At 51.0% G+C, this 21108-nt stretch overlaps 1 long non-coding RNA gene across 1 annotated transcript; it reads right to left on the bottom strand.

Annotated features, from left to right (window-relative positions):
- On the bottom strand, nucleotides 15945-17083 carry LOC106506843. Its single transcript, XR_001302438.2, has 2 exons — nucleotides 16791-17083; nucleotides 15945-16157 (listed from the first exon to the last, which is right to left on the bottom strand). It is a non-coding gene; the product is annotated as an uncharacterized LOC106506843 (long non-coding RNA).

Raw genomic sequence — 21108 nt, 5'->3', positions numbered from 1 at the left:
TGTCCTCTTGACCTCTTCGCCTGCGGAGGGTCCTGTGGACCCACAGGTGGTCCTGACCTCCCCCTTGCTGACTGGTGAGGGGTCAAATACGTCTTTACAGAGTGAGGGCTGGGGGCTTGTTGTTTAAAAGTTTACAGTTTTGCGGAATTTCCGTCGTGGCGCAGTAGTTAACGAATCCGACTAGGAACCATGAGGTTGCGGGTTCGATCCCTGGCCTTGCTCAGTGGGTTAAGGATCCGGCATTGCCGTGAGCTGTGGTGTAGGCTGCAGACGTGGCTCGAATCCTGCATTGCTGTGGCTCTGGCTGTAGGCCGGCAGCTACAGCTCTGATTAGACCCCAAGCCTGGGAACCTCCACATGCCACAGGTGAGGCCCTAGAAAAAGAAAGACAAAAAAAAAAAAAAAAAGAGTTTACAGTTTTGCGAGATGAAAAGGGTTCTGGAGGTGGATGGTGATGATGGTTGTGCGATAATATGAACGTACTTACTACTGATCTGCACACTTACCAGTAGTTAAAGTGGTGATGTTATGTTACATATATTTATCTTAATCACAATTAAAATGTAGTAAAAAAAATTATGAATGAGAGCAGATTTGAGAAGCTAACATTAAAAAAATGTCTAATGCCTGTGTGAGCAGGAGTATGGTAAGAATCATGCAAAGAAAGAGGACCATCTAGAGAATTCCATTGGGGGGTAGATGGAGAGCTGGGTTGGTCTGAGCCCGGCACTATGTTGATGGCATCCTATCAGCCAAGAGAAATGCGAGGCAGGAGCTGGGAGGGAGGCTGACATGGAAGATGCCCACCCACGCGGGGGCCCTCAAGGCTGGGCGGGGTTGACGCGGAGGAAAGGGACCTCTCAAAGCCCCACGGAGGACAGTGAGAGGACAGGGGCTGTCCTCAGGGCAGATAACGGGGATATCCAGGAAAAGCAGGGTGGTCCCAGGAATGTTGGAATTCAGGGGAGAGGAGGATGACAAGGACAAGCACGAGGGGGAGGGGGGCTTCCTGGCTTCACCAGCGCTGCCCGATTGGTAAACAAGCAGCCTGTGTCTGCTCCACGCCCCCCGTCCCCGGTCCCGTGCCTCAGCATCCACCGGGGGCCACCTCCCCTGTCACTGGCGTTCCTTCTTCCCCATTTAGTTCTCTTCCCTTCCCGTCATTTCTGCAACTTCAGAACCTCACTTCAACACAACCCTCCTTGGCCTCAACCCTGCCTTCCCCTTCCAAATGCAAATTTGCCCCCCTCTGCTTCTCTCTGGACAGCCCCTCTACTCAGGCACAGCGACTGATTCTCTGGAGACCGCTTGACCAGCAAGCAAGAAAGTATGCAGGAGATGCGATTCTCTTATTAGCTAATTGACCAAAAATGTTAAAAATAGTAATAGCCAGTGCTCAAGGGAGAATGAGGGAATAGGAATTCTCACATATGTGGGTGGAGGTATAACCATTTTGGAAATTAATTTGATAATATTTACGATTTTTTTTTTTTCTTTTTAGAGCGGCATCCACAGCATATGGGTCAAATCTGAGCTGCAGCTGCCTATGTCACAGACACAGCAACATGGAATCTGAGCTGCATCTGCAGCCTACACCACAGCTCATCGCAAAAGCGGATCCTTAACCCACTGAACGAGGCCAGGGATCGAACCTGCATCCTCTTGGATACTAGCCAGGTCCATTTCCACTAAGCCACAACGGGAACTCCCATTTATTAATTTTTAAATGCACAGTTGGCCATCTCACTTTTCAGTGACTCTCTTACAAGTAAGGAAATCTGTATATCTAAGGATGGTTGTTGCATCAATAGGGAATTATGAAAAAATATGGGACATTTATTCAAGGAATACCGATTGATCCCTGATAAATCTGCATTTCTTTCTTTCCTTCCTTCCTTCCTTCCTTCCTTCCCTCCCTCTCTCTTTCTCCTTTTTCAGCAGCACCTGCAGCATATGGAAGTTCCCAGGTCAGGGATCGAATTCAAGCCACAGCTGCAACCTACACCATAGCTGTAGCAATGCAGGATCAGATTCTTTTTTTTTTTTTTTTTTGCTATTTCTTGGGCCGCTCCCGCAGCATATGGAGGTTCCCAGGCTAGGGGTCTAATCAGAGCTGTAGCCACCAGCCTACGCCAGAGCCACAGCAACTCGGGATCCGAGCCACGTCTGCAATCTACACCACAGCTCACGGCAACGCCAGATCGTTAACCCACTGAGCAAGGGCAGGGACCGAACCCGCAACCTCATGGTTCCTAGTTGGATTCGCTAACCACTGCGCCACGACGGGAACTCCAGGATCAGATTCTTAACTCACTGCATCAGGCCAGGAAGAGAGCCAGCAATACCAGAGACAGGCCAAATCATTAACCCACTGTATCACAGTGGGAACTCTAAATCTGCACTTGACCTGAAAGAATTCTATCCTACAGACCAATATGTAGAGGATAAATCTTTATTATTATTAAACAAGTACATATATATATATATATATATATATATATAAAGAGAGAGAGTGTTAAGTTTGGGGAGGTGATTTCTACTTTGTGCATTTATAAAGTAAATTTAAAATGAAAAGGAAAAAAGATTCTCTATGGAGGAAATCTCATCAGCCCAGTTGATTCTTTCCTAACAGGCAAGGACATAGGTTCCTGACAAGCCTCTGGGTCGGCTGCCTCTGGGTCACGTGATAACCACGGCCCAATCAGGAGTGGGCAGGAGCAGGAGCTACTACAAGGGGCTGTGGTTGGGCTGCAGGAAGAGCAATTTCACTTGGAAGGGTTTGTGGGAATACAGATGTCAGCATGGAAATGCCTAGTATTCTCCACTTCAGCCAAGGACATAAACTTGGGAAATGCCTGTGGTTCAGGGAATTGGAGAGAGAAGACTTGAGGGAGGTTAAAGAGAATTAAAGGAGTGCAATGCAGAGAAGCAAAGGAGCCAGTGGGGAAGGAAATTAAGCAAGAAGAGAGAAGAGCAAGCAGGTGATTGAATAAGCATTTGCCAAATGACTGCTATGTGCAGGTGTTATTCCTGTGCTGGGGATATGGCATTGAAGAAGGCAGGCAAGAGCTTTACTTTTGCGGTGATTACAATCTGCCAAGTAGGGGTTAGGGAGTAGGGGGGGAATCAACATCAGTTAGGAGTCAGTTCAGCTGCAAACGACCCAACATAACAATAGAATAAGCAAGTTAGAGTCAAATTTCTCTCTCATACAAAAGAAGTCCAGAAGGATGTCACTCAGGGCTGGTAGGGCCACATCATGATGTCATCAAGGATCCAGGATCCTATTATCTTGGTACTTTGATGTCCTTGGCGTGAGGCTTTCGCCTCACCATCCAACATGGCTGCATAAGTCCCAGCAATCACGTTCGCATCCCAGCTGATGAGAAGAAGGAAAGAGGATAAAATGAGTGCTCCTCCTCCTTCTAGAACACGTCTACTTATATTTGATTGGCCACAACTGAGTTGTGTAGTTACACCTCAGGGCCAGGGAGGTTAGGATACGTGATCTTGCTCTGGGGGACCATGTACCTTGAAATTGGTTGAAATTTTGGGCTCTGCTTCTAGGAAAGAAGGAGACAATGGAAATCGGGGGATACGTGTCTGTGCCCACCATAGAGAAGTCACAAAATAGGCCAATGAAAACGTCGCAGAAGAACAAACGGTTTGATGAATAAAATCCTATATGAAAGTGGGGCTGCTGTAGATGCAGTGGTCAGGAAGCTTCTTTCCACAGAGATTTTAGCTGAGATGTGAACGACAAGAAGGAGCCGAAGAACGGAAGGAAGAGGTCACGGTGACTGTACACGGAGAAGCAGACCCCAGGCCATGACCTAGAGGATCCAGGAGGGGGCGCTGCATGAGTGGGGTTTATTAATGCTTCCTCCTAGAGGGGTGTGTGTGCACGAGTGTGTGTGTGAGTCTGAGAAACAGACAGACAGACAGCACACGGAGGCATTCACTCACTCACCCAGGCGTGTGTTCATCTGTCCCAGACGTTCCAGATTCAAGACATCAAGTGGACGAATGGATTGGGGAGTAGGGGATGACCACCTAATCCAGACCCATCACAATAATAATGATGATAAAACCTCTGCCACTCTGAGCTGTGTTCCCTCTTCCCTGTCAGCTCCCACCGGGAGCCCACAAGATCTTGGCTGAACAGGGAACTTGGGCTGTAGGGTGGCCACGACAGTGTAGCACTGCCATGCAATCATGGTATGTTCTGATTACAGCCTCTTTTTGGCCTTAGGCTGTCTACCATTGGCTGAACACGGGGATCTAAACTGTTGTTCTGGTCCCGAGGCAGCCTGGCCAGAAGATGGAGTCTATTAAGAACAGCATAGGCATTCCACTCAGGTGCAGGCGGTGCCCAACGCCAATAAAGCCAAATTATTTTGCAGCTACTATGTAATTTAATTCTCACAGCATCCTCGAAATTGAGCGACTAGGTATTATTCCCACCGTACAGATGGAAAAAGGAATTGAAACACAGGAAAGGTAATTGATTGACCTAAGGTGAAGAAGCGAGTTGTCAGCCTCATAAGACTCTCGACCCTTCGCTGTAAGTGCTTTGTCTGCTCGACCGCACAGCCTCCGGAATGGGGTGGTTCCTGCACACGCCAAAGGTCCTTTCTCTGCTTCCCGCCAGGCTGACCCATCATCCCAGTGGGCCCAGCACAGGGAGCTTTCCCAGGCGGGGGAATCCAGGACAAATGGGGACAGCTGATCTCTGGGTGGAACAGAGCAGGGTCGTTTAACCGAGCACTTAGTTCAGGATGAGCCGCTGGCGGGTGAAGAAGACCCTGGACTCAAAGCCATATAAGACTTCACTCAACGGCAAAGCTCCTGGGGAAAGAGACTCACCATGTCTAGAGGGATCTGCTTTCCCAAAAGGTGAGTTCAGAGTGAGTTCAACCAAGCTTTCCTTTCCCTGGGCTCAGCCTGAATTGTCCCTCAGCTGCCCCCAGTGGGCTGCCACCTGTCCTCCTTGGGAACACACCTTGTGGTCAACACAGGGTGCACGGGACACAGAAACCAAAGCCACCTTCTCTCACCTTCTTTCATGGTGAGAGAAGCCATGAAATTGACCTTGCCGAGTTCACATACAAAATTCAGGGCTGAGCTCACGTGTGGGGTGGCAAGGCCCTGCTGTGAAGCCCTGGCCGTGGGCTGCACAAAAGGCATAGGAGGAGATTACAGGAAGGCGCCAGGCGGGCTTTGCTGACAGGCAGATCCTCATGAATGTTAAATTCCATGGGTCCCAGTTCTCTGAGATTGTGGGTGACCCTCTGGGTGACAGCTTTCATTCTGATCAGATGGAGAAAAAGAGAAGAGATGAAGCACCTCCCCCCCACCCCCCCGCGCGCCCCGTCCAAGAAACCAAGGCCCCTGCCCTCCTCCTTGGTCTGCTGGAGTCCGTGTCCTCCTAGGAAGCAGTGTCACAAGATGAGTGCCCCTCTGAAGGTCACCAGTGGGTTTGCTCCTTTGTTTTCCTTTTCCTTTCTCCACGTGTGACCTCACTGAGGTGAGCCTTGGGGTCTCAAGCTGCTGCTACAGTGCGTCTCTGACGAACTCTGCTCTCGGGAAGTGGAGGAGGCATAGCCGTGGTGTGGAAAGAGTTAACAGGTGGGCCTGGGGCTTCTGATCTGCATGCAGAAGAGCCACGTTCAAAGGTGAGTTGCCAGCAAGCCTGTATTTTGAAGCGACCTTGTGATCTTGTCCCCTCCTAGTTCTGGCCAGGTCAAAGGCAGGGGGTCAGGGGGAGCTGAAGGAGCCCGTTAATATCTTGGCTGACAAGGAGCAAAACGAGGCCTGTTACTTCGCTGGGTTCAGGGAATTTGAGCCCAAGGATGAAAGGCTATGAATGGGAAGTAGAAGTCTTGACTTTCTTTCAATTGTCTTTCACAAAGTTGCTCCAAGCCGCGTGCGCCTCTTTTATTGCTAACAAAAGGGGATCGTGCTTGAATTCCTTCCAGCGTCTGTTGTTTTTTCCACCTCCGCCGTGAACATTCTGCTCTCAGCTACACAGGTGCACAGCCCAGCACCGTGACAGCTCATAAACCCAGCTCCAGCCGAGATGCTCGCAGACACAGCGGCTGAATTTATGAGGCGCACGTCGGCCCATCCCTACAGGGGCAGGGCTGGCTCAGGAAGATGGGTTCGGCGGCGCTTTGCTTCTATGTTTCTAGGTCAAATTAAGTGCTGGCCAGGTGTCCCCACAGCACACTCCCTGCTAATAAGCCTGGGCCAAGTGCACAAAAATGAGCCCAAGACCTTGGATCAACTTTGGCCATGGAAGCAATGTCATCAGGGTGTGAATCTGCCAGAACACCAAGACCCTCTTAGCAAGGTCTCTGGTTCAATCTAGCGCTAATGGCAGGGGCCTTTCTAGGCCAGGCAGCAGACACACAGGCCAAATGTTCACTTCGCCTGACAGTGAGTTTAGAATTTTATCACAGAGCAAGGCCGGAGCCCCTCAGGGCAAAACCACTCTGTGCATCTAACAGGAGGCTGACTTGGCTTGGGTGTCGGGGGGGTTCCAGTTCAAACCTCAGGTTTTCCTCTCTCCAGCGCCGTGGCTGGAGGAAGTCGCTAAACACCTCTCTTCTCTGGAACACAGGGCGGCTGTTTCGCCTTTTCACACTGCTGTGAAATGAGGATCAAATGAGACAGTGTGTACAGTCCTTAGCCTACGGAAGACACTCTTAGTTGCAGCCACTAAGATTACGAGGTATGAGGAGTTCCCATTGTGGCTCAGTGGGTTAAGAACCTGACTAGTATTCATGAGAATGCGGGTTCCATCCCTGGCCTCCCTCAGTGGGTTAAGGATCCAGCCTTGCCAGGAGCTATGGGTGTAGATCGCAGGAGCCGCTTGGATCTGGCATTGCTGTGGCTGTGCTGTGGACCAGCAGCTGCAGCTCCAATTTGACTCCTAGCCTGGGGACTTCCATATGCCACGGGTGCAGCCCAAACAAACAGCAAACAAAAAATAGAGTATGAGGGATGAAAAGGGGACCATTGTCTATCAATCGGGCTTTTTCTAAGCAGTTCTTAAAGAAATCTCAAGCAGCCCAGAGCAGAGTAAGATGAAGTCGAAAGACGATTTTCAGGCCCTCCTTGGCCCTCAAGAGAGAACACCCTTTGTGGGTCCATCTTCTTCTTTGGTAAGCCCCTCCCTTAATGGCTTCTCCCCCACCACTCCAGGCTCTGCCGCCCCTGCTAAGGCTTTCAGCTGTGCACCTGCTGAGCCAGTGACTTCTAGAGTGGGCTCAGGCCGTGGAGCCCCATGGGATGGGGGTCTATTTCCTGGCTCAGTGCTGGTTTTGGAAGAAAAGCCCTGTGGCGGCCAGGCACAAAACGCTGTCTGTGGCCAGGACCCGGATCATCATGCATTTAACATGGGTCCCCCTGGGAAGAGCAGCAGCCGAGTCCTAGAAACCATCTCTAAGAGAGCCCTGGACATGCTCGTATCTTGGCAAAGAAAGACCTCTGAAGAGGGTGCATCAAGGAAGCCCTGGGAAAATCAATCTGAAGCTAAAAGGGAGTGAAAAAAAAGAAAAAAGAAAGGAATGTGGCAGATCCCTCTGGCCCAGTCCCTTTTCTCAGATTCAGAAGGCTGTGGGATGTGGCTTCACCTAACACATGAAGGTGGCACTTGGGTCATAGGCTCATGCAACCTGGTGGCTGTCCATGTGAGCGGGGTCACCCGAGGCAAAGGCACGTCTTTTATCCGAAGCCAGGCTGAATCGACGGGCACATGGATTGGGGGTCCCCGCTCCCTCCTGGAGGTGCAGTCAGTGTCGCTGGGCCTGTGTAAGTGGACCCGGCTCCTTTTCTGACCTCTTACAAAGAGGTGTGTTGCAAATAAAATACCCTGGAGGTGCTGTTTGCATACTGGCCTTTCCTTGGCCTGCCTTCTTTAGCTCCTGGCCAAATGGAGCACAGAATCAAAGCGCAGATCCCGCCAAGTCTGCGTCTTTTACTCAGCCTGACGGGTTGCCCACGTTGCCTACACTTTCTGGAAACTTCTCAACTCTGAACTCCATGGACAGGGGCAGATGGCTTCAAGGAGGACATTTTTGTGGACTGAATTCATAGAATTAAATGCCGCAAACATGCACCCCTGTTGCACAGCTGATGCTGAGCTCAGCTGGACGTGGTATTGGGCTCTGGGAACTCACCACCCACAGGGGAGACAGACACACAGGGTCAAGGCCCCCAGAGGGTTCAAACACAAGGGTTTAGGTACCGTGGAGGAAGACACGGGTCTTCCAACTTGCCAGGCTGTCCCTACTTCTAGAATTGGCCCACCAACCACGGAAATCCCTCATCTCGCATGGTACCGCCCTGCCCAGCCATTGGCAAGCTGCCTGGAGGGGACAGTAGCTAGGTGGTGAAGGCGAGAGCATTCCAGAAAGGAGAAACGGCTTCAGCCAAAACCACACCGCGTGTCAGGAAGGAGCAAACACCAAGTATTATGCAAGCTGGGGCCGGGGGCACCAGAGGGTAATTAACAGAGATAAATGTGGAAAGCGGTCAGCGTTCTGGAGGTTTGGAGGCGGGATGCCTATTAAAACCCACTTTGTAAAAATGTTCTGGAAGAGCTGGGGAAGGTAACACCTTCCAGAGTGCAACTGAGAAAGAACTTAGCTGCACTTCGCTGTCTTATTCTCTCCCTTGTGGCATCGAGCCCAGCCTTTCCCATACTTGAAGTGAATCTGAAACACAGAGAATCCGAAACCACCAGCCAAGCCACTGATCTCTGGACCCACATCCAGTGGCAGTTGCAGGGGTCACCTTTTAGAAGAAAGGCGTTTCCCCAAATAACCTTCACAGGAGACTCATAGAGGGCAGGCCTCGGAGCCCACTGGGCCCAATGTCAAATCCAAGTTCTGCACCTTTCTGCCTGTGACCTTGAGCAACGGTATTCGTCCTTGCTGAGCCTCAGTTTCCTCATTTTTAATTCAGAGACAATAACTCCAGTCTCACCTGGCTGTTGCGAGGATGGAACGAGGTACTGTCGTGCCTGGCCCGTCATGGAAGGTGTTTCGTTACCATGACTCGCCTTCCCCTCCCTTCTATCTGTTTGCGCGCTGCATGCAATGAAAAGTTTACGATGTTCTGAAACTGATTTTCCAATTTAGGGGCAGTAAATTGTAAGTCACTGCTGTTCTCCTGAAATGACATTCTTTAGATTAGAGTCTGTTGGATTTCTTTTCTATTGCATTAAATTCTATTTACTGCATTTCTAATAAGACACCAGCGTGTCTGGGAAGAATGCATGATGGTGCATTCTGGCTCTTAGAGCTACCTGCGGGAGTATTAACACCCAGACCTCCATCGCTCACTGGTCCCCGTGGACCTGGAGAGAGATGCTTCTCAGCAAAGCCAGATGCCGTTAACACCACAGTGTACACTGGTTTCATTAGGCCGGCCTGGCAGAACCTTCCACAGACACGGAAGCTGGACCCATCTCAGATGAGTGGTGATGGGGTGTACTGACGTGCCTTCTAGACTTCCCAGGCCTGCCTGTCAGGAGGGGCCCTCTCTCAGCTCCTCTGACTATGGCCTTCAGCCACCAGCCTCACTAAGGTCCATGGCATCCTGCCATTTGCCTCAGGTCCAGCTCTCAGGCTGGGAGGAAGAGAGCAGGCTTGTGCAAAGGCCATGCTTTTTTTTTTTTTTTTTTTTTTTTTGGCTGCATCCACGTCATGTGGAAGTTCCCAGGCCAGGGATCGAACCTGTGCCATAGCTGCGACCCAAGCCACTGTGGTAACGATGCCGGGTCCTTAACCCACTGAGCCACCAGGGAACTCCAGGAAAGGCCATGTTCTTTAGACTGACCAGGAGGAGTCAGTCAAGAGCTGGAGCCCAGGGTGGGAGGAAGAGCCCCATTCAGGCCCTTTGCCCCTGGTGCCCTTATCTGGCTGTGGTCCCAGCCAGGCCAAAATGGCCCTCGCTGTTGAAGACTAGCTGTCTGAGCATCCTGGACCTCATCTTTGTTCTACAGTCAAGCTTTACATCCAGTGTAAAAGCCAATTACTGTAGGGAAGGTAAATAATCCCTAAGCACCTGCTTAATTTAGCCTCTTTTTCCAAAGATGCAAATTAAGCCTGAGGAAGCCGGCTTCTAACAATGGGCTTCCTCTGCTCTCTCGGAGCCTTTCTACCTGAAGTCCTGGCTGCACAGGGTCTCCTACGGCCGCCTAACCTGGTGGGCACAAGAGGGAGGTTAGCACACAGGCTTGGAACAGCCAAACTGCCCAGCCTGTTAAGCTGGAGGGGAGAGAGGGGAGAGGGAGAGGGAGAGGTAGGGAGGGAGGGAGGAGGAAGGGAGGGAGAGAGAGAAAAGTCCAGCAGAGCAAACCAGAAATTCGCCTTCAGGCTACTAGGAGGCGCAGCTTCCAAGCCACACACCCCTGGGGCGTCTGGGCGGGGGAACAGGAGTAGGGGCTGGTAGCCTGTTGTGTTGTGGGCTGGTGCCTTCTGGAAAGCTGGCCCCTGAGCATTTTCTGTTCCCTTGGCCGGGTGTGTCTCACCGGGAGCAGGTGCCAGGAAAGGACCTGCCACCGGAGGACGCCCTCTGAAGCGGAAGGCGCAGTGGGAGCTGCCCCAGCCCCACTCCTCCAGCCCATGCCAGGGGGCTGAGCCCAGGCTGAGGGGAGGGGTCGGGTCAGAAAGGGGGATGGGCACGGAGCGGAGGGACTTGGAGGAAAAGCAACCCTGGGGCTTGCACAAAAATCCTCTTTTGGGAAAAAGCCAGAAATCAAACAAGCGCTTGCACGGGACCAGAAATGCTTCTCTGACGTCTTGCAGATTTCAGGGGCTCTGGATGTGACAAGACAGATGCAGGAGAGGCGGCCCGTGAAGGGCAGCTATAGGGCATCCTGGTGGAGGTCGGGTGACTCCCACAGAAAGGAGGTGCTCTTTCCCTAGGTGACAGGCTTCAGTGGGAGGCACCGTCAGAAGAGCTGCCTCTTCCGAGCAGAACCGGCTCCAGGGGCTTGTGGCTTGGCTAGCCACGGGAAGTTTCTGGATATCTGCCCAAAGGTCCTGCCCAGAGTCCCGGATATGTGTGGGCAGCTCGTGCAAAAGTCTCGCTTTTTCTTGCCAAGAGCCAAAGAAATGCCTGGGAGTCCTTTCTGAAGAGCAGCAAGGGCTGGATACCTGACCATCGCATTCAGAAACCGGCGGACTTTACCAAAGACCTGATAAAACGAACTGCAGAGCAGGCTGGCCTAAGCGGTGTGGTTGAAAGAAAGGAACCAGGCTTCAGCATCAGGTTGGCCTGGGTTCAGATCCAGACATTCCCCAGGATAGGGTGTGAGCTCGGGGCACACTGTTGGGCTGCTCTGGTCCCCTGTGTCCTCTGCTGTGCCAGGTTCCTGAGAACACCTCTTCTTGTGAGAGAGCCTGGAACGGTGGCTCCCATACCTAGTCGCACATCTGAGTCCCAACGCCTTGGGGGTCTGGGGTGTGGTCTGGGCAACAGGAGTTTCAAAGGCTCCCTCAGGCGATTGAAACGTGCAGGAAGGTTTGGGAGCTGTTAGCCTAGACAGTAGTGAGGACTCAGCAAATGTTTGTTCTTTGACATAATTTGTGCAGCTCTGGTTGGACAATTGTTCAGGATTTCAAGATGGCGACAGCAAAGGGCCCTTCTGAGCAGAAGCCAACCCTCATTTTCTCCCTTCCTCTCATTTCTGTGGGAGCAATGCCCCACACGAAATTCTAAAGGACAAGACATCACGCCATGGGCAAAGGGGACAAGAACTGAGACGACCCAACGTAGTTCTGGTGGGGCTTCCTGCTGGCTGTGTTTGCAGCATTTTTCTCCAAGTGCCTGGGACCTCTACAGAAGAATGTGCCTTGAGTGGCGAGGCTCGGAGGAGGGCACTAAGAGGCCTCCCACAAAGTGCAGGACGGCTCCTCCCCTGCCCCCCGACACCTGTCCACATCAACTTGTGCACATGCACACGTGGAAATATGAGACACAGCACAGCGCCAAAGCAACAGTCATCTGCAGGAAAAGTGTTACACGTGGGAGACAACTTCTATGATGTCGAGACACAGGTCTCACAGGAAAGGCAATGCAGCAGTGAAAGTAAAGTTTGCAACAAGGATGGAACACACTGCACCTCTAGACAGAAGCCAGGGCAAAACGATGAGCTGGAAAAGTCCACCCACTGGCCCAGCCATCCAGCACGCCCTCGCGGGGGGCCTCACTTGGTTTGGGGAGGGGGCTGGGCGTGATGCAGGTTCCCCTCCTCAACCTTTCCAATGGGACCCTTCATCTGTTGATGCTGCGTCCCTAGAGCGGGAGAAAGGATGAGGGGAGGGGCTTAGGGGGAAAGGACCTGTGTGCCTGTGGTCTCCTCTTTAAAAAAATACCCCAGGATCCTGGGGCCAGAGCCTCCCCCAGCCTTGAACAGCAGTGATTTAGTGAAGGGAACTTGTGGCCACAAGTCAGAGACTCTGTAAAAGCATCGGGAATGGGATAATCTCGCACCGAATTTACAGCTGTCTGGCTCTCACCCCACTGTCTGGACCGGGTCGTCAGGCAGCTTCACACAAAGGGTTCAGTGACTTCGGCTCCATCAGCAGAAACTCAGAACATCTGGGCCGGGCCCCAGCTGGTGGCTCGAGCCTGACCCTTGGTTGTCAATTGCACAGTTAGATGAAACCTTTTAGGATGAAGCGTTTAAAAAACAAAACAAAACAAAACAAAACAAAAAACAGGAACAATGAAAAATCTGGGGATCCGTCCTAGTTTCAAAGTGAGAAGAGGAGGAGTTCCCATCGTGGCACAGCGGAAGCGAATCCGACTAGGAACCATGAGGTTGCAGGTTTGATCCCTGGCCTCGATCAGTGGGTGAAGGATCCAGCATTGCCGTGAGCTGTGGTGTAGGTCACAGAGGCGGCTCAGATCCCACATTGCCGTGGCTGTGGTGTAGGCCGGTGGCTACAGCTCCGATTCGACCCCTGGCCTGGGAACCTCCATATGCCTCGGGTGCGGCCCTAAAAAGACAAAAGACCAAAAACAAAACAAAACAAAACCAAGTGGGAAGAGGAAAGTCCTTGGCACTGAGCACACTTTGCGGACATTTTATCTGCTATTGGGACACTCAGCTTTGACCCTGTGGGATGCTGCCCTCTGGGGTCCCACCTTCCTCTCCAGCCCAGACCCCTGCGATGTGGAAGAGAACGAAGAGAATCATTTAGCAGCCCTTCGTGCTCAGCCCTTCACCGCTTCCCTTGCTCAGGCCCCTGCGAACCCCTCCTGGCCGGCCTGCCTTTGTAAAACGGAGATGCAGAGGGGCGGCCTGTGAATTAAAGGGGCCCATTCTCACGAGCACTTCCCGGGAGCACGGGCACAGGGGCGGAGCTCAGCAAACACTAGCTCTTTGGGTATGCAGACCCCCTAGGAGGCCAGGACTGTTAGACTTCTCAAATGAAAATGAAAAAAGTATGACTTGAGAGAGGTTAAATGACTTAAGTCAGTCCATGGAAGTTCTGAGTTCAGACTCCAGGTCCATCGGAGCCTTGGCGCTGACCGAGTGCCTCCGCCAGCGTGATGGGTGCACCAGCTAAGCCCAGGCTGTGCATATACAACTGAGGACCTAGGAGCTTGAAAAGGCCGGGTGGAAGAAGGAAGATGGAGTGGGAAGAATGGAAGACAATTATCTCAGGGGGATCACTCACTAGTTAGAAAACCAAAGTAAAGCGGAGGTGGGGATAATTTTGCTCTGTAGGGGTGATGGGGGCCCTGGTGACGAGATGGCTGTGAGCGTGGCCAGTTCGAGAAGGCGTCAGCATGGCCCTTCCAGGATGGGCGCCGGACTCCACGGCCAGAGCTGAGCTGGCCCAGCCTTCCCACTTCCCACAAAGGCAAGCCCCAAATTCTGTTCTTGACCTGGGGGCAGAAATAACAGACCCCAGGAGCGGAAAGGCCAAGGGCAGGCTTCCATGCTGGGCTCTCAACCCTCCCAGGAAAGGAGGGCAGGAAAGGCATTGCCAACTGTGGGCACAGAGTGCCCAGCTAATCACTAGCAGCCAGGATGGTGGCTGAGCCGAAGGGGCTGGGCAGCAGCACAGTGGCTCCTGGAATGATGGAGTGGCCTTTAATTGCTTCTACTCTGGAACCCGGGAAGCGCTGGCAACAAAGCGAGACTAGAGAGGCTGCTGGCAGCCAACCGACCGGCTGGAGAGAAAAGCCTCCGCCCATCTAAATGGTTAAATGGCCGGTTTGCCAAGGCCGCTGAGCAAAGTGTGACCTCACCACGGGGCAGATTAAAATATGCATTTTCTCCTAATTGAGCATAGTGAAATCGGCCGGCGGTCCTGTCACAAGTGCAGGAATGAATTGTCACAGCACGAAACACACTACTCGACAGAGCATCTATTATACAGAGGAAAAAAGAGCCGCATAAACTTCCTTCACATTGGGATTTCAGCTGATGCATTGTCCCGTGGGCTTGGAGAAGCCTATGCGACGTGTTGGCCCAGCATCCCAGTTTTCTAGAATGGCAGCTCGCAACCCAGAAGTAGCATCTTGGGCCACGCAGCAAGGGTCTGATTGGTAAATCAAGCAAGAGGGTTGAAAGCTTTGGTAAACTGACGTTAGTTTTTTTTTTTTTTTTGAAATACATGTTTTATATACTTAGACATTTAAATAGATATTAGGACCAGTGTGTAAAGCAAATTTATTTTTCCACTGCTTTCCATGACACAATCAAAAGTAGGTCCTTATAAGAAGATGGAAAATCCCACGACGGAATAAGTCCATCCTACTCACAACTCTGGTGGAGGCCCTGGCACATCCCGGGATGCCTACACCACGTTGAGAAAAGAGCTTCCCCAACAGGCTCCTTTCTGGTAAGCCCCTCTGCCACCACTGGATGGCGCTGTTTATGAGACAGGTCATGCAAAGTTGACAACCACGTTCTGGAATAGACAGAACCTGTGTTTTCCATTTTTAACTTCATAACCATTATTATTATTATTATTATTATTATTATTATTATTATTATTATTTTGGTCTGTCTTTTTAGGGCCGCACCCGCGGCATGTGGAGGTTCCTAGGGTAGGGGTCTAATGGGAGCTGTAGCTGCCTGCCTACATCACAGCCACAGCAACTTGGAATCCTAGCCGCGTCTGTGACGTACACCACAGCTCACGGCAGCACCAGATCCTTAACCCACTGAGCGAGGCCAGGGATCAAACCCTCAACCTCATGGTTCCTAGTTGGAGTCCTTTCCCCTGTGCCACGACGGGAACGCCACCCTTGATATTTGTGAACACATCTTTGGTATTTTGGGGTCATTTCTTTTCTGGTTAAATATTTATCCATTTCAGATTGTTTACAGACATTTCACCTTCTTAATTTCTGTCGTCAGCTGAGGCACCCATTTGAACCCAACGGGGGGGTCCTTGTGGTCCAGCACTGCAGTGCCCATGGGGGGAGGCGTCTGCACGGCGGGAACTCTCTGAGCTCGCAGCCAAGGGAAACCCGCACATCCTTCATGTGAAGCATTATAATTTCGTTTGTGTAATGGCTTTTGTGAACCTAAATTCAGGACTTGGCATTTATTTTCAACAATGACAACTTATTGTTAATCCTCATTGTGGCTTCATGATGCCCCTGAGGACATATTGAACCCTGATCATACCGTCTACAAAGTAGCTGGTTCTCCCACTGGTATGCTCTGCCTGTGAACTTGAGAAGCACTTCTGCTTTGTGTTCAACCATGTCAATGATTAAAATATTTACCCGGGGTAAACACAGGTGACATGTGACATCCTCTAGAGGCTTCTCCATGTACGTCCATCAGAATTCTCCTGAGCTACCAAGTCAGCCATTTGCCTGAACCTCCCTCTAGAATATAACTTTCTTGGGGGCAGGGATTCAGGCCACTCAATAAATCCTGGTGAATACATGCAAAGGAAGAAAGTTGAGTTCTCTTTATTCTTTTCATAAGAAGGACAATCATATATGTGTTAGCGTAAAACAGACATGGTTTCAGAGGACGCACATAAAAAATATGGTGTCTAGGAGGCTGATAAGATGCACGACATAGAAAACATAGCCCATATGTAAAAACACAAATACAAAATCGTTCCCTGGAGACACAGTGGACTCTAATGACTTCTTCTTGGGTTCTAAGAAATGATTGGAGATAAAAATAGAAGACTAATTAGACTTAATTAACACATTTGCTTATTATTCTTCCCTGCTGGCGACATTAGCTTATGCTCTGTCTTTGGTAGCACAACACACATCTTGTTCTTGGAGTCAGGGTCCCCGAGAGCAGATGGGGGTCAAGGGTCCCGATGAGCTACTGGTGTCCTCGGGAGGCTGCTGCTGGCCTCCTGCCTTCTCTGCCCTCATCCGTAAAGGGCTCGGCGCCTGGACTGCCTGAATTTGGCAGACGGGGGGGAGGCCAGTGGAAAAGACCCTTCAGCAGGACATAGGCTTTCAGCTTGGTGGTCTTCCCTGCTGAAGGGATGCCAGTCCTAACGTTACTTGATTTCCAGCTATTTCTTCTTTGTCCAGCCCTGCAGCTCATGGTAAATCCTTCTGTAGTACTGGGAGACTGGCTGCATTACTACTACTGCTAATAATAACAGCAAGCGTCAGTGACGGCTGACACTCAGCGGCTGTTTCCTGTGCGTCCTTGCGTGATCTCACTGGATCCTCTCACAAGAGCCTGGAGGTTCGCCCGCTAATGGAGGTTGTGTGATCGTCCCCTTCCGGATGGGGACGCTGAGGCTTAGGGGGTAATGGTCACTTACCCAAATCGTGAAGCTGAGAAGTGGCAGCCTGATTCCAGAGGGCGCCCACCTCTGACCCCGGGCCACACGGCCTGCCTGCTCATGGGCGTTCCTGCCTTATCATTGCACGCTGATGCAGTTGGGTTACATTGACTTCTACAGATGACGTCTGAGTTCCCATCCCATGTAGGCACCCTGTTAGATGTCAGAGATGTTTCTAGTCAAAAGGTAAAATTCCTAAGTGTTCCCATTGTGGCTCAGTGGAAACGAATCTGACCAGGAACCATGAGGTCTCAGGTTCGATCCCTGGCCTTGCTCAGTGGGTTAAAGATCTGGTGTTGCCGTGAGCTGTGGTGTAGGTCGCAGATGCGGCTCGGATCCCACGTTGCTGTGGCTGTGGTGCAGGCCGGCAGCTATAGCTCTGATTGGACCCCTAGCCTGGGAACCTCCATATGCCTCAGGTGTGGCCCTAAAAAAAAAAAAAAAAAAAGAGAGAGAGAGAGAGACAGAAAAAAAAGGTAAAATTCCTAGCTGTGTGGCACAACCTCCAAACCTCAATGCCTTAAAATATCCAATGTTTATTTCTCACTTGTTGAAGCGAGCTGGGGGCTCGGCTGGGGGCTCAGCTCACTGTGGCCACTCAAGGACCCAGGCTGGCAAAGCAGCCACCACCTCCACCCCCGAAGGTCTCCCGAGATCTGGGAAGAGAGAGACATGGAGCGCTTGCTGCAGCAGTTCAGCTCATCCCAGGAGGAACGCACGTCACTTCAACTACTGCGTCGTTGTCGTTGGTAACAAGTTCATGGCCCTTCCCACCCGTACACTGCGCCCCCCAGAGGGACCTGGCAATATAATCCCACTGTGATGACCACACAGGGAAACTAAGACAAGATTCACTGCAGCACGAGGCAGAATGGGCTGCCACTGGGTAAAAGAGGGGGAAATGATTTCCATCGGTGGAATCAGGAAATGCCTCCTGGAGGAAGGATGGACTTTCTGAGATGAGTGAGACGGCAGTAGGCAAAGACTGGGGGTGGGGCAAGATGAAAACCTAGGCTGAGGGGAGATTAAGAGCAGGGGCTCAAAGTGGGCAAGAGGATGGCCACGGAGGGAATAATGATAACACAGCCCAGGGCACAGAGCTCCTGTGGGTGCATCCGAAGGGTGGGGTAGGCGGCTGAATTAAGGCCACCTGGAGAAATCTGCTACCAGCCTGATGGCCTGAGGAAGGACCTGGAGGCAGTAGCTGTAACCCGATCAAAGCTGTGCTGTAGCAAGTTTCTTGGCACAGGGGGGGGCTTGAAGTTCTGGCTTCAGGGGCAGATGGGAGGCTGTTGCAATACCTAAGGTGAGCGAGGACGAAGGCTGGGTTGCAGGGGACGAGGGCGGGGGGGGGGGGGGGAAGAGGGGAGGGGTCTGAAACGCAAGGTGGAAACTTCTAGAACTACAAAATCAGAATTGCTATCCGACTAGATAATCAAATGTAATCAGTGGGGGAAGGGGGTGAAGGAGTGAAAATACCCTTATTTCAAGCCTGCACGAGGCTCTTGGATGACATCAAGGCAGTGCCCAAGAATCCAGGAATGGTGGCTGAGGCAAGATCAAGCCAAATCTTCCTTTCATAGGAGACAGTGAGTAAGCTTCTGGTCCCACTGATGTCTCATTGGGGCAAGAGCTTGCGGCTAAACCTATCAAATATTTCCTTTTCCCAGGACCTTTTGAATTAATTCACTCTTTACTGAGTGTACTATAGAACTTACATGCTAACCCTTTGACATGGACCATGGAACAGTCTCGTACGATGCGCACGTTCTTTGCATAGGGGCCTAAAGCTGGTGGGAAATACGGGTCCTGTCTTTCTGGGACTTTGAAGCGTATCTATTTTATCAAAGCATTTGGAGATGCATTAAGCAACTACAGCGTGTCTGTGGGTTTGTTCTGTATGCGTGATCAAGAATTCAATTCAGGGAACCTGCCATGGAGGGAGGGGGTTTCAGAGGCAGTGCTGTGGTACACACACACCGATGGCTGCCATGGGCAAGTCCAAGGTGGAGTGGCCGATTCCCAGGCAGGGCATGGAAAACACCAGATGAACCTGGAGTGCCAGAAAATAGAGAAAGGGCTCTGGAAAAAAGATGGGTCTATTAAAAAACAAAACAAAACAAAATAAAAACAGGAACCGGAGTTCCCGTCGTGGCGCAGTGGTTAACGAATCCGACTAGGAACCATGAGGTTGCGGGTTCGGTCCTAGCCCTTGCTCAGTGGGTTGACGATCTGGCGTTGCTGTGGCTCTGGTGTAGGCTGGTGGCTACGGCTCCGATTCGACCCCTAGCCTGGGAATCTCCATATGCCGCGGGAGCAGCCCAAGAAATAGCAAAAAGACAAAAAAAAAATTAAAAAAAAATTAAAAATTTAAAAATAAATAAATAAATAAAAACAGGAACCAACATGAAGCAGCCAAAAGCTGAGACAATCTGAGCTGCAAAATAAATAATGATAATCCGGGATTCTAATCTAGACTAAAATAAATATCCACAAATAAGACAAATATCCACATGAATACAAATAAGCAAACAATAAAAACACACATCATTACAGAAAATACACCTACCATAAAGTTTACTGCCGTAGCCACTTTTATTTTATTTTATTTTATTTTATTTTTTTTTTGGTCTTTTTCGTCTTTTTTGTTGTTGTTGTTATTGTTGCTATTTCTTGGGCCGCTCCCGCAGCATATGGAGGCTCCCAGGCTAGGGGTTGAATCGGAGCTGTAGCCACCGGCCTACGCCAGAGCCACAGCAACACTGGATCCAAGCCGTGTCTGCAACCTACACCACAGCTCACGGCAACGCCGGATCGTTAACCCACTGAGCAAGGGCAGGGACCGAATCCGCAACCTCATGGTTCCTAGTCGGATTCGTTAACCACTGCGCCACGACGGGAACTCCCGTAGCCACTTTTAAATGGAAGGTTTCATGGCGTCACTCACAGTGTCGTGGCGCCATCACCACCGTCCATCTCCGGAACCCTTCACCTGGCGAAACGGCACCTCTGTGCCCTTTAATAATAACTCCCATCCTCCCTTGGCAACCAGCACTGTACCTTCTCCTCTGTGGAACTGACTCTTCGAGGTCCCTCATATAAGTGGAATCACCCAGCATTTGTCCTTTTGTGACCGGCTTATTTCACCCAACCTCATGTCTTGCAGGTTCATCCACCTTGCTGTGTGTGTCAGAATTTCCTTGTATTTTAAAGGCGAATACTATTCCACGGTTCTTAGCACATTTTGCTTCTCTGTGGACATGGGTTGGTGGCTTCATTCCTTGGCTACTGTGAATAATGCTGCTAAGAAGACGTGCTATCCTGCTTTTATGTTTACAAATTCTTCCCTAAGTTGTCACACGTTTCCAATATCTTCAGGAAACTGGGATCTAATACTTTCTTGTTCGCCAGATGAGCATGCAAAGTGTCACGGTTACTGAGGGACAGAATGGGGTCTTGACTGCAGGTCTTCCAATTCAACAATCATTGAATTCTGGCTCCACTGATTCAACATGGGAGACCACGTCTTTTATTTTACTTATTATTATTTTTTTTAAAGGCTGCACTCGTGGCACATGGAGGTTCCCAGGCTAGGGGTCGAATCGGAGCTACAGCTGCCTGCCTACACCACAGCCACAGCAATGCAGATCCGAGCTACCTCTGCGACCTTTATCGCAGCTCATGGCAACACTGGATCGTTAACTCACCGAGCGAGGCCAGGGATTGAACTCGAGTCCTCATGGTTACTAGTCAGGTTCCTTACAGCCGAGCCATGATGAGAACGCCCATCTTTCATTTGCTTTTGCTAGGAAAAAGATTACCTAGAAGAGTCTCCTTGCTGGATAATGGAGAGAGAGAGACCTCCACCTTAGATTTCCAAAAGAATGGGGGTACGACGACCCCGGGTTTCCCAAACAAGCTGATAGATGTTTGGGGGTCCGGAGTGAATAGGGCATTTTTTCCCTATGAACCCTTCTTTCCTATTCTGGAAGCCTCTGAGCGTGGGGTGACAAGGTGAGGAGGGGAGGCACCCCAAGCCCACAATGATAGGTGATGCCCCAGGAGTCCAGGTCGGTCCCCTAGACACCCTCCTTCCACTGAGCTCAGGAGGTCTGATGCCCGCAGGGCCCTGGCTGGATGGGGATGGGTTAAAGGAAAGGCTAGGCCGGGGGTGGGCAGTGGAGACAGCACTGGTTTCTGGGGTAACTGCTACCCAGAGCCACCCCCCTGTGGCTGGCCTGCAGGAAAAGCTGTCCCCAGCCCTGCTGAAAGGCGCCAAAACATTAACTGCCTGTAA

The sequence above is a fragment of the Sus scrofa genome, chromosome 18 (assembly GCF_000003025.6).
Source record: "Sus scrofa isolate TJ Tabasco breed Duroc chromosome 18, Sscrofa11.1, whole genome shotgun sequence".
Taxonomy (NCBI): domain Eukaryota; kingdom Metazoa; phylum Chordata; class Mammalia; order Artiodactyla; family Suidae; genus Sus; species Sus scrofa.
This window is presented reverse-complemented; position numbering and strand designations above follow the sequence as displayed.